Below are 13,451 nucleotides of genomic sequence, written 5' to 3'. Positions count from 1 at the left end.
CTTATATTAATTTTTCTTCATTCTTATCTTTCAAGTATGCCCAGTTTTAGTTTCTTAATCTCACACTAAGCCATTGTGTGGAAATGAGAATGAAGACAGTTTGGAGTGTTTGCATTGACTTTTCACTGTTCTCAAAACTCATGACCTTAGTCTCTATATGGCACTTGGAATTCTCCTTGCCTCTTTATGGGTTCTCCAGGGAGATATGACACAGTAGTGCATTACCTTTTCTCCCAAGCTCTTCTGTATGCCAAGGCAGAGGGGACATTCTCTCCATGTCAGATGGAGAGTAAGACCAGCTCTAATGGAACAGTTCTGTGAAGACTTACTTTATGTGTAGCTACATTATGCATTTCTGTGGCAATGTGAATGGGCAAAATGGTGTGATAATTGTGGTGGTAACATAAAGACATTGAACATTCAGGCATTGTTATAAGTGTCTTACATATATTTGCTTACATATATAATATGTATCATATTTCTGACACAGTTTAACTACACACAACTTCAGTTTGATTTCCAGTCAAGACTTTAGTGTGAGTCTTAAAGCAGCCATTCATTTTTGTATACAGCGTGCTGCCAATCATCTTGTTTCTCCAAGTCTTGGTCTATTTCCTATGAAGAGTTAACTTTTAGGTTTCATAAGACTGAATATAAACCATTTCATAAGACATCTGAGAAATGTGAGATATTTAGATATCTCTCTACCTACATCTCCCTGAAATGCACATTTTTTAAGAGAGACAACCACTTAAGTTTATAGTTTATATTTGAATACTAAGAATCAGGTATCTCACATGTAATCAGTATCATATTTTGAGGAAAAAATGAATGCTTAAATTAGTGCAATGAACAAATTGACAAAAGATTGATTAAATTGGCATTCTGTATATGATACTCAAAAATTGCTGCTTTGCTGTGGGAATTGAATTTCAATGCTGTCCTTAACCTAATCTATTCCTAAATTTAGTATTATCATCTTACTAGCTTTCTTATTCAAGACTTTTTCCATCTCTTACATATTGACAAAAGCTATGTTTTTTTCAGAAATTGTTTCCTTTTAGAAAAATAGTCCTTATTTCAAAACACTGCACTATCTTTCATAATTTTTCTCCCATAAAGGAGACCTAGTTCATAAAATAGCAATTATATTTTCTTGTCTAATTCATCAGCATAGTTAGGTACTTGTTTTACTACCAAGCCCAATCCATTCTTCCCTTAATCAGTCTTCCTAACCATTGTTTTCTTCTTCCTAAATAGTGTTTTTCTTTTCTAAACTGTATTGAGTAGTTATTTCTTTTTGATGTACCTCCACCCCCAATAGTACACTAACTAGGCTTTTCAGGTTATTCATGATCTCTGTGGAACCTCATAGTTCCATTGCTGCACTGATCTTTCTTTGGGTGGCTTTGAAGCTGGCCTCAGACTCTGGCATTTGTTTAAAAGTATGGAAGGAGTTAGAATTACATCCTGAGATTCTGACTGACCTCTCCTGCCGCCCTTTCTTCTTCTCCTCCTGCCTCTCACTACCATGTCATCCTCCTTCCCTCCCTGGCTACACCACTCTAGAGCTCTGTGGCTTTATCTGTGCAGCAACACAGCTGTCTTAGCCTAAGGGTCAGCTGGCGAGACCTACAGGAAAAGTTGAGTCATGTACACCACAACTAAAATCTAAATCTCCATAGATCTCCCAAGTGTACATTCCATGGTTTTCAGGAAGAATGTATCAAACTACCCTGTACACAGAGAATTAGCCGAAGGCCTGGTTCTTCACCATCTGGCAAGTAAATATCCAGCCAGAAATCAAAGTCTGCCCTTCTCTTCTCTTTTCATCCATTACTGTGCTAATTGAGGACAGTATTAAAACTAATCCAGATAAACTGGAACAGAACACAAGGGCAAGGCAAGCCACACGACACATGTACTGTCTGGTCACATTGAACCCCCAAATTAGTAATACATTCTTCTTAGTGTAGAATTGGAAGAGTACATTCTCATGCATAAGACTCTTAATCACATTTGGGACTCAAAGGACTTTGAGGGTTTTTTGTGGTTGTTTTGTATTGTTTTAGGGTATGAATCAGGGTCTTACCTTTGTCCCTTAGGATTTCCTTAAAGGCTGGTACTCTACCACTTGAGCTACAGCTTCACTTTTGGATTTTTGGTGATTAACTGGAGATAGAAGTCTCATCAACTTTCCCACATGAGCTGTCCTCATATCTCAGCCCCCTGCTAAACAGCATTGTAGGTGTGATCCACCATGTAGAAAATATGACAGTAAGATAATAGTTTATTGTTTTTGCTTTTTAGATATGAGTTGGCTTTTAAACCACATGCTGGTGGTGAAAGTGCAGTCTATACCATTTTATATACTAAGCATATTCTCTAATTCTTAGTACACATATAGCCTTCAATCCAAATCTTATTAACTACTTTATTCCTCTCTTTGAGTGAATTATTTGGGGATTACAGAAAAGGATCACATTCTATATTAAAAATTATACCTTGACACTTTTGAGATATTGATATAGATGTTAAAGTACCTGAAAGTGATAAAAATCATTTTAGGCAATAGTATTGTATTGTTTATAGGTATTTCTTGGAGTCTATTCTGTGAAGAGACTGCTTTTTTACACTGATAGTTGTTTAAAAAAACAATAGTTTTCTTCTGTATTGGACAACACAGAATTCTTGTGTTATAAGTATGAGCTAGAGAATCAAAATATTTAGGTTTTCTTTTGTCCATCTATTATAAGAATGTGAAATTGTATAGCAAGAATTGGTTGAGAGATGTACAACTGCTCTGTGCACTGTGGTAGCCAGTGCCCACACTTGGATATTTACATTTGTTAATTAAAATTAAATAAATTCAAATTCATTTCCTGAGGCATACTGGCTATATTTCAAGTATTCAATGGACACAAGGCTGATAGCTTCATTGTCAACATCCAGTGTAGTTCTATTGAGCTGAGCATGGTGAGTGCTACATACCTGAAATCTCTGTTGCTTGAGAGGTTGGAAGAGGAGGGTTACAGTTCCTAGCTAGCAAAAGCTTCTTAGATTCTATCTCAGAAACAAGCCAAGCATGGTTCATGTAATCCCAAGTACTTGAAAGGTGAAGGTAGGAGAGTTGTGGTTTATGGTCACCTGGAACAAAAGCATAAGAACCTATCTGACACAAACAAACAAACAAAAGCTAAAAGCAAAAGTCTGGTGACATAATGCAAGTGGGAGAGCACTTACCTGTCAAACAAGAGGCCCTGAGTCAATCCCCAGAACAAAGTTCAATTGAACAGAGTAGCTATGTCACCCCAAAGACAGAAACTTGGATAACACTGTTTGTATACACACATTCTGAAGAAATACTTTCACTGCACTGGCCTACTGAGAGGAGTTATCAGTAGCATAACAAATTTTTGGCAGCATATGTATTGCATAAATTTCATGGAAAAAATTTATTTTACCACTCCATGATTTCTTTAGTAGAACATCTTCAGTTATGCCCCTAAAACTCTTGGGTTTTTTTTTTTGGAGGGTGGGAGGTTGTTTTTATAGTAGTTGTTGTTTTTGTACTGATTCTGTGGCTTGAACTCAGGGCCTGAGCTCTTTTCCTCAAGGCTAATGCTCTACCTCGAGCCATACCTCCACTTCTAGATTTTTTGGTGGTTAATTGGATCAACAGACTTTTCTGACTATGCTGGCTTTGAATTGCAATTCTTAGAAAATGTCAGCTCCCAAGTAACTGAGTAGTTAGGATTACAGGAGTGAGCCACTAATACTAGGCTAAAACTCTTTTTTCATTTGTGACTGGTATCCCTCTTACAACAACTAATTTTTTTAAATTTTATTTTATTGTAAAGATGCTATACAGAGGGGTTACAGTTACATAAACTAGGCAATGAATACATTTATTATCCAGCATTGTTACCCCCTCCCTTGTTGTTCTCCCACTATTCCTTCCCTCCTCCCTACCCCCCTGAAGTTGTAAAGTTCATTTCCAGTATAGTGCCTTGAAGGTATAATTGTTGCAATGGGTCATCCTGTGTCCTTGTTCAGCTTTTTGTTATTCCCCTTCCTCTCCCCAAATTAGACAAATGTATATATAAGATGCAGGGCACCAAAACCAAGTGCAGTGAAAACAGGGGATCATAGAGGGGAAGAACATACAAAAGAAACCAAAAATCTACAGGTGGACCCATTGCAACAATGAGATGTACAAGATGTTATATGGAAAAATGAACTTTACAACTTTGGCGCAGGGTGAGAGGGGGCAGGGATGGGAAGGGATGGGAAAGGGAAGCAAAGGAGGAGGCAACAATGCTTGATAAGAAATGCACTCATTACCTTACCCATGTAATTGTAACCTCTCTGTACAATATTTTCACAATTAAAAAAAGAAGGAACAAAAATATCACATTAAAAACTACAACAAAGAAAGACTTCGTGTCCATATCTTGGGGTTCATTTCATTTAGCATCATCTTATATGGTCATATGTACATAGCTTTTGATCTTTTCTGCTCATTTGATAAAATTATCCTAGATGTATACTAATCATTGCAAATGAGGGAAACCATGGGACCTATGTTTGTTTGGGTTTGGCTTATTTCACTTAATAGGATTTTTCCCAAGTCTTTCCATTTCCTAATAAATGGGGCAGTATCATTCTTTCTGAGGGAAGCATAGAATTCCATTATGGATTGCATTAAACTGCAGAGCTTCTTCATGGCAAAGGACATAGCTAGTAAAATCAATAGAAAGCCCATTGTCTGGGTAAAGATCTTCATTAGCCCTATAACAGACAAGGGCCTCATATCTAAAGTATACTTAGAATTCAAAAAATTAAATCCTCCAAAAACAAATCCTCAAAGAAACAACAGCCCCATTGATAATTTTTGTTTTTGCTTTGGCCTCAAGTTCTCAAATCTGCATCTGTTGCTATTTTTCTTTTTTTTGTCGGTCATGGATCTTGAACTCTGGGCCTGGGCTCTGTCCCTGAGCTCTATCAACTCAAGGGGTGCTATCTATGACTTGAGCCACAGGAGATAAGAGTCTCATGGACGTTTCTGCCCCATCTGGCTTTAAACCGTCATCCTCAGATCTCAGCCTCCTAAGTAGCTAGCATTACATGTATGAGCCACCAGGGCCCAACGTCTGTGGTATTACATATCAATACTGTTTTTCTTTTACTATATGAATTTTTGTATGTGGTTCAATCTTCAGTTTCTCCATGATTCACTGATTTTTTAAAAAAAATATGACATTGTTTGCTAAATAAAATTTACATCAAGTTCTTGGCTGCTTCATTTACTGGCTCTGAGGGATTGGGAAAGCTATTTAGTGTTTCATTAAAAAAAATTTCCTCATCTTCAAACTGAAGGCTGGCCATTATATTAATTTAATGACTGCATTCATTTCCTAGGACATGAGAAACTATAGATGGAAAGCTTTATCATATGGTATATAGATTGTTCCATTACATACCATTAACATATGGCATGTAACTTGTTCCATTACATACTATTATCATTATAGTAGTGAGAGGTGCTGGATTTTATCTAAGGAAAGAACATTTAAAATAGCATGTATATACTAGAAATTTATAAAAATACATTTGTATAACTTTGTCACAATTGGATGCTGATTTTGACTCAAAAACCTTTGAAGATCAATTTAACAACAAATAAATGATGCTTGCTCTGATGCAAGCTCTAGTGATACTATGTAAGTTTGAATGAAATTTATATCCTGGGGGCTGGGAAGCTGGTTCAGTGGTGGAGTGCTTGCCTTGCATGCATGAGGCCCTGGGTTCAATTCCTCAGCACCACGTAAGCAGAAAAAGCTGGAAGTGGTGCTGTGGCTCAAGTGGTAGAGCACTAGCTTTGAGATGAAGAGTTGAGGGACAGTGCCCAGGCCCAGAGTTCAGTCCCTGTAACCGGCAGAAAAAAAAAGAAAGAAATTTACATCCTGGATACAATTTTAGAATTGTATTGCTCAATATTGAAGACTAATTTTATCAAGAGTATTTTGTAGTATAAATGGATTCTCCTTTTTACTATAATGAATACCAGCATACCTTTAAACTTCTGATGCAGTGATATGGTTGTCCTGCATTTATCATACCATATACTTTGTGTCCATAGTTAGACAGGTAACAGGCAGACACACACTCTCACACACTCATGCATGCACAATTGGGCAGAAGAGCCTGTATGAAGTGAGGATGGAAAGGTAGAATTGTATATGCTATCATGATAAATGAAATAGTCATTGCAGGCTTTACTTGTTAAAATGGCAACTGAAGGCCAGCTGGTGGCTGATGACCATCTTAAGTCTTCATAGTTATGGATTTCTGTTGCTTGATATAAAAGACCGGGTTTCACTTGAGAAGCTGCCAAATGCTCCTTTTCGATGTCCCATGATTGGTGGCACATCACTTCAGTTCAATGTCTCAGGCATGCTGCCATCTGCCCAGCACTCTTATTCTGCTGGTTGGCATGTTGCTTATTTGCTTTTAACATGCAACCCATATAAAAATCTCTCATAATCTGCCAAAATTAGAAATGCAGCTGTTTTATGTCTTAAACAGCAATAGCACTATTCATTATGCCAGTATGGCAGAATAAAGTAGAAGAATGTATTCACAAAGAGCAATACTACCCCAGAATCTATTTGTACTTCTCGTTTTTAAAGTGGATGTATGATAAGGCTGACCATAGACTTCAAGACAACACATATACCATGTAAATACTTTAGTATTAATGTACTTTAGTATTAAGTACTTTATGTATTAACGCAGAAATTGGGATTGAAAATAACTGATTTTTTTCAAGTTACAAAACAATTTGAGCCTTTAGTTTCCAGAAATGACGACACCTTGTCTATATTTCCTCAGAAATACTTTGAGATTCTAATTTTTACAGTTTGATAATCTTGAGAACATTTATCATGTAGGGCTATGTGAAGAATTCTCAATGAGGAAGTGGTGCTGTGGCTCAAGTGGTAGAGCGCTCACCTTGAGCTGAAGAGCCAAGGGACAGCGCCAAGGCCCAGAGTTCAAGCCCCATGACTGACCAAAAAAAAAAAAAAAAGAATTCTCAATAATAGCAAACGTTTGTTCCATTTGTTTTCATTAAAGGGTAAAAATTTTCCCCCATATAGCCAAGTGGTGACACTGAAAACCATTCATTGTTTCAATATGTTATCTACAATCATATCGTTCAGGAATAATAGCCATTAGCTAGCAACAAAGGTTTGGTATGGGTTACTGTGTCCATAATCACCTTTTATTTATTTTTAAAATGACTGAACGTAACTGTTCTGAAACAAAAATTGAGTAATTTTGGTTTGTTTCATTCACTTTTATTCTTGAGAATTTCTAAGAAATAAAGGTCTGCGTTGAATGCATTTGACTGTGTGTTAATGTTGACTTCATGTGATCTTCCCCTTGTGAATTTCACACTCTTAAAAAATCTTTTTTATTGGTGAGACGTGACCTGTAAAAAAAATGGTCTGCTTACTCTAGTCGGGACATAAAAATTAATGATTGAGCATCGTACCAACTTTCTAAGTGGGTGTACTTCCAATACATTTATTTTTTTTATCTTCACCAAGATTTACAGTATAACAAGGATGCATTGTACTCACAAACTAATATTTTTGTATGACTATACAACTACTTAAAGATAATAAAAAAATGCCAAAAATTTACAGTACTCAAAACACAGGGACAGTGGTTCTTACAAACTCCATTTAACCATTCACTTAAAGCCAGATACATAGTTGTCAGTGTATGAATATGTGTTCATGGCTGCAGATTTTGAAATATAATCTCATTGTGAAAAGAAAATGCTTTTGGTTTTAAGAAGCTAATATATTTGGAAACTTCTAAAGTTAAAATATTATTGATCTTATTGGTTTATTTTTATATGACATGCTTTCTTACTACTATCAAAGAGAAAAGTCCATTATGCCTCTCTGTCTTTCTGTGTCTTTTGTTTCATTGTGTTATGTTGTATCTCACTTTATACTTGTGTGATTTTCATTTACTCTCTTTTAATTAACTAGTTATGGAGTGTAACTTCAGGTTATAAAGTTACAGTATTCTTGTTTTTACACCATCTGACATAGTTTTAGTCTTCTTTGAATTTTAGAAAGCAGTAGGTTTTATAGAATTATACAACTTGGGGGGAGGGGAGTAACGAGAGGTACATGGGAGAAAATAAGGGAGGAAGAACAGTTTAAAAAGAAATACACTCATTACCTTACATATGTAACTGTAAGCCCCCTGTTCATCACCTTTACAATAAAGATAAAAATATTACCTTTGCAGAAATTATAAAATTGGAGGCAATATACTACCTTTCCCACATACAACAAATGTGTAACATTTTTATTCTTGTCTTTCAAGATCAACAACAATCTCAGGATTATCTCATGTATAAATCTCTACTCTTGCTGATGTTATGCTTTTAAAACATTTAATGCTGAGCCCAAAGGTCTTAGTTTACCATCTCTAATAACTGAAATCTATTTTTGATATCCTGGAGTGTGAAACATGAAAAAAGGAGCCTACTACACAAAACATCTTTCTAGCTTCCAATTCAGAATGTCCTTCATACATGATGGAAACCCAGCAAGGATTAAACATATGTATTTTCTTTTGGAATAGTTTTAGTTTTATAGTAGAGTGGCAGAGATATTACAGACAATTCATCACATCTAGGATGTCTAGCTTCTGACTTAAGACCCAATCTACTCTTGCTGATGTTATGCTTTTAAAACATTTAATGCTGAGCCCAAAGGTCTTAGTTTACCATCTCTAATAACTGAAATCTATTTTTGATATCCTGGAGTGTGAAACATGAAAAAAGGAGCCTACTACACAAAACATCTTTCTAGCTTCCAATTCAGAATGTCCTTCATACATGATGGAAACCCAGCAAGGATTAAACATATGTATTTTCTTTTGGAATAGTTTTAGTTTTATAGTAGAGTGGCAGAGATATTACAGACAATTCATCACATCTAGGATGTCTAGCTTCTGACTTAAGACCCAATCTAGAGTACCAAATTTCATTTGGCTTATCATATCCTCTTAGTCTTTTTTGGTTTCTAACAATTTCGTAAATTTCCTTGTTTGTCATGACCTTTAGAGTCATGAGGAACACACCTGATATGAGATTTATCTGCTCTTATCCCTTGATTATATTGGAGTTATGCATTTTGGAAGGAGAATGGCTTACGCTGAAGTGCCTTATTCAGCACATCACATGTGAGGTACATGATGTCCATGCAATATCCTCCCAATTGGTTTAGCTTCATACTTGGTTTAGGTTGTGTTTGCCTGGCTTCTGCACTGTAAAGTTGTTCCCCCCCCCCCCCACTGCCTTTATTGACAAATTGGAAAGACTAAGCTCCGGCCTGTAGATGGAAAAGTATTTGCATATGTTAAATGGATTCATCTGTAAGGAATTGTCTCTTTTGCACATATTTGTTCAAAGCACTATTTTAAATCAGTATTCTCTCTCCCTCCCTCCCTCTCTCTCTCTCTCTGTCTCTCTCTGTCTCTCTCTCTCTCTCTGTCACTCTCTCTCTCTCTCTGTGTCTCTCTCTCTCTCACCTTTTATGGGGCTTGAACTCAGAGCCTGAGTTCTGTCCCCAAGCTCAAGACTAATACTCTACATTTGAGTCTCAGAACCACTTCTGGCAGTTTCTGTTTATGTGGTACCAAGGAATGAAACTCAGTACTTCATGCATGCTAGGCAAGCACTCGACCACTAAGCCACCTTCCCAGCCCAGATCAGTATTCTTTTACTTCATTGGATTATATAAATTTGAGTGCTGTTATACTAATACCTTCAAAGTCTACTTTTCTGACTAAACATAAATAGAATGCAAATGAATATACATAAACTTTTATAAAACAATTGTGAATATTATTAAATATCAGTAAAACCAACAGTGATGGCTGATTATATACATCTAGACAGGACTGTGATGTTACCAGTTTTTCTTTAAAAAGTATTATGGACGTGCTTGTAAGAGTCCTTCTTGATATGATTAATGTTTTAGTTGCTAGCCTGAATCAAGCAGGTGGCCATCCCTAATATGCATTGATATAATCCTATCAATGAAAGTCTGAATAAGACAAGACATCTGAGGAGAGAATTTGCTGTCTATGCCTTATTCCCTCATGGGCATCATCTGCTTCTTAGAATCAGATTTGCATGCAAGACAAGCACTTTACCACTTTTCCAAGTGAATTGTTCATGGGTGTTCCATGTATGAAGATACATGTAAACTTTTTAATTAAGAAAAAACAAACTGGATCATGTGATTGTTTCAGTAATGTGAATAATTTTCCAATGTTTCATGTTCAAAATAACTCCTTCATTTTAATCCCTTTATAACATCTTTTCCTAAAGAAAGAGACTGGCTTTTTCTTGTTTTTTTTTTTTTTTTCAAAATCTTAAACATAATAAAAGTTTTGTTTGAATCTTTCATGAACCAAAAGATATTTGACATAATTTCTGAATGTTGATTTTTTTTATAATTTGAGAAACAATTTTGCTTTTGTTTATCCCAAATAGCTGGTATTTTAAGGATCAATTCTAACAATATAACTAATTTTATGGCAATTGGCATGTTTAATACAGGTAAATTGATACATATTTTAGGACTGGATTGATTTCATAGAAAAAGCATTAGAGTGGAAATTGATTTAAGAAGCGACCATTTATCTCTTGAATAGTTGAAATGGAATGTTTGCTGGAATATTTTTAATGCTTTTTTTGAAAAGAGGAAAACACATTTGAAATGTGATTATTTAACTTCTATAACACTGGACTACTAGGAATAACTTTTTAAGACTTACTCTTCTGTACAAATAAGCTCTTTGAAATTCAGTGCAAAAACATGAGATAAGCTACATCATCTTTCACCCTGATACAAGTGCACCAAGGCAGTGCCATTTGCTCAGGACCCAGCTCTCTTGCCCTTCCTTCCTTCTCCTGGAGTCACTCCACACACAGGCTTTCCTCACTTCTACTCCTTGAAAGCCAGGTTTCCAAAGCACTGTTGAAGGGGCTGGGAAGGTGGCTCAGTGGTAAAGCGCTTGCCTTGTATGCTTGAGGCCCTGGGTTCGATTCCTCAGCACCCATAAGCAAAAAAAAAAAAAAAGCCAGAAGTGGTGCTGTGCTCAAGTGGTAGAGCACTAGCCTTGAGCTGGAGAGCTGAGGGACAGCGCCCAGGCCCAGAGTTCAGGCCTACGACCAGACCCAAAATAAAAAACAAAACAAAGCACTGTTGAGCGCTCTATTGTGGATGTGGATGACCAATAAGTTATATTTTAAATATCAAAGATTATTAAATAAAGAGAATGGATACTTTTAAAAAAGAATTAGATTTATACTGCAACTGTATAATTGGATCTCCTGAGTGTCCATCTTGGTCACTGCTATTCTTAGGACATATCATACTCCTTAAATTTTAGAATTTAAAAAAAAGAAAGAAAAAATAAAGTAGTTGTATGAAAGGGTTTCAGTTCACCAAGTCAGATCATGAGCACAAGGCATCTTGGTGAGATTCATTTTGTGAGTCAAATCTTTATGATAAATTGCTTTTCAATTATATTATCTATCCATCTACCTTCTCTCCCTGTATCTCTCATCTATCCTTCTGTCTGTCATCATTATCTATTTATATGTATCCTTCTGGTTTTGCTTCCTTAGAGAATGCTAATAACACCACCTATTCCACTGTGCCACTGAGAAAGAATGCAATACTGTAACCTTGAAAGAACTCTCTGTTCTTCTTTCCTGGTTCTCTGTCTTTCTATTATCTTGACATTTATGTTAATCATTACTTTGGACTTGAGTTTTATCACATAAGGTTTTAAATTTTAAGTATGATTCACAAGGTAACAACTATATAATAATTCTTTTATGCTTTTATACTTTTTACTTGTGAAAATAAGTTGCATGTATTTCCTTTTCCTCCCTTCCTTCCTTCTTTCCCCCCTTCCTCCTGTCCTCTCCCCTTCCCTTCCTTCCTTCCTTCCTTCCTTTCTTCCATTTATGTTGGGGGTTCTGGGGTTTGAACTCACACTTACTAAGAAGGCATTCTTACTGCTGAGTATACCTCCAAGACTTAACTTTTGCCAATTAATTTGAGATAGTGTGCCACATTTGGTCTGGTGCATAACTGGCTATAATTTTCCTATGTAAGCAACTTGCTAAATGGGGTACCAGGTCTTACAAACCTTCTTTGCTGGCTTGAACCATTATCCCCGAAAGCTCAGCCTCCTGAGTAGCTAGGAGTTCAGGTCATTCACTAACATTTTTTGCTTTAATTTTAACTTTGAAGCTAACATATATTTGTAGTATGAGGGAGGTTCATGTGATATCTCCATACATGCATACAGTGTACTTTAAACATTTAATTCTTTGCTAGTATGAAGATTAAAATAAAGAGTCTTTAATGAATGAACTCATCTCTGTCCATAACTAATCTGCTTCTAAAGTAGATGCTGTCAGCAGATCTTCTCTTTAGATCTGAATTTGCTATGAACACAAGGAATTCACTTAATATTTTCCAGGAATTGTAGTAAAAATTGAAATAACTTGGCACATTAATACAGTCAAAGGTAACTTGAAGTAAAAGTTAATAAGTGGCCTAAAATACATCTCACAATAAATATAAAAATTGTTATAGTCCTGCTGCATAAGTGATTATAGGATTTTCTCTATTTAATGTTGTTTTCTTTAAAACAAATATTCTAAATCATTAGGACACTTACATTTTACCTTACTAAGACAATTAGATCAGAATAAAACATTTGTCAAACCTCTTAATTATAGACACAATACAAAATTGGACATTTAAAGTTTTTAAAAGTTCAAATGTTTATATCCTTTAAATATAATCATAACTGTCATGAAAAGAAGACATTCAATGTTCAGACCACAATAGTTACCTCAATCTCTATTTCATTTAAATTTTTCTACTAAAGGTACACAAAATAATCTTCAATTACTTTATCCATAATATTTAATCCCTTAACCTTCGCTGTTTTATTAGATATGTTGTTACAGTTGAACTCTCTGCTTGCCCAAATTCATTTAGTGCCTTGATTTGTTCATTTCATTAAGTTATCCTCCTAGATCCTAGTGTAATATTATTGCCCTGATGAGTGCTTCATCATATGCTAATCCATTAGAAAGGAAAAGGCAGACTACAATGTCTAATAACACACATTAAGCAACAACTTTACCTTAGATATGAGGTGAGAACCCAAGTATAGAATTGAGAATGTTAACATAGATGGTTATTTGGCATTTCAATCATAAGAATGAACAATTAATGAAGATTGAAGTATCAGATACCAGATATTTTTGACAGATCTTGAGAGCGTCAGCTCTCTATTAGCTTGAAAGGTATATCTCACCTCAT

General features: G+C 35.6%; 1 protein-coding gene across 5 annotated transcripts in view; it reads left to right on the top strand.

Annotated features, from left to right (window-relative positions):
* The window catches only part of Prkd1 (protein kinase D1), a 345,647-nt gene that overhangs the window by 182,757 nt on the left and 149,439 nt on the right, over positions 1–13,451 (top strand). The window lies entirely within an intron of this gene.

The sequence above is a fragment of the Dipodomys merriami genome, unplaced genomic scaffold (genome assembly GCF_024711535.1).
Source record: "Dipodomys merriami isolate MVZ:Mamm:240054 unplaced genomic scaffold, mDipMer1.0.p SCAF_1, whole genome shotgun sequence".
Classification (NCBI taxonomy): domain Eukaryota; kingdom Metazoa; phylum Chordata; class Mammalia; order Rodentia; family Heteromyidae; genus Dipodomys; species Dipodomys merriami.
Note: the sequence above shows the minus strand (reverse complement) of the source record. Positions and strands in the feature narration are given on the sequence as shown.